The sequence below is a fragment of the Rhinolophus ferrumequinum genome, chromosome X (genome assembly GCF_004115265.2).
Source record: "Rhinolophus ferrumequinum isolate MPI-CBG mRhiFer1 chromosome X, mRhiFer1_v1.p, whole genome shotgun sequence".
Classification (NCBI taxonomy): Eukaryota; Metazoa; Chordata; class Mammalia; order Chiroptera; family Rhinolophidae; genus Rhinolophus; species Rhinolophus ferrumequinum.
The window spans coordinates 30,321,584-30,322,571 of NC_046284.1; the positions used below are offsets into that span (position 1 = coordinate 30,321,584).

Below are 988 nucleotides of genomic sequence, written 5' to 3' on the forward strand. Positions count from 1 at the left end.
AGGTGTGCAATTCTGTATCACATCATCCATAAATCACACTGTGTGTTCACCACCCAGAGTCAGCTCCCCTTCCATCACCATACATTTGATCCCCCTCATCCTCATCACCCACCCCCCAACCCCTTTACCCTCAAATTTCGAGTATTCGTTAAATATGAAGAATTCAGTGCAATTAGAGGACTTTCTACAATGTTTCCAGTATCTGTTAGATATATATTTTTTTATAATTCTTCTGTTAATAATCTTTATAAAGCCCTATTTCTTAATTTATTGATTTAAAATTACATCCATTGACTTCCCCACTAAATCAGAATGTACAGTGTTCTTTCTCAAGCTTTACATCTCAGCTTGAGTTAACATGGCTTTTTCCTTTGTATTGACTAAAATTTTTAAATTAAGTGCTGCATTTTAAATATAAAACTTCCAGCTTTCCATTCTGATAGCACTCTTGCAAACATGGTTAACATTCCCAAAACCTCCTGTGCTTTCTGTAAGAAATGTGGCAAGCACAAGCCTCACAAAGTGACACAGTACAAGGAGGTCAAGGATTCTCTGTGCAGGGAAACCTGCATTATGACAGGAAGCAGAGCAATTCTGGTGGGCAGGCTAAGCTGATTTTCTGCAAAAAAGCTAAAACTACAAAGAAGAGTGTCTTGAGGCTTGAATGTGTTGAGCCCAGCTGCAGATCTAAGAGAATGCTGGCTATTAAGAGATGCAAGCATTTTGAACTGGGAGTAGAAACGAAGAGAAAGTGCCAAGTGATCCAGTTCTAAACTTCATATTTTTATCAAGAAGACAATTATATATATATATATATATATATATATATATATATATATATATAAAGAAGGAATATATATATATATATATTCCTTCTTTATTTTTATTAAAATTATATAAATATGTGTATTATAATTTTCAATATTATAATTATGTAAATATATTTCACTGTAGAGTCAAGTAGCATTACTGGATCTACAGAAAAAAT

The 988-nt window shown here is 33.3% G+C and overlaps 1 pseudogene; it reads left to right on the top strand.

The window, feature by feature from the left end:
- Positions 1–456: 456 nt before the first annotated feature.
- LOC117027279 (60S ribosomal protein L36a-like) lies at positions 457–773 on the top strand (annotated as a pseudogene).
- Positions 774–988: the final 215 nt, after the last annotated feature.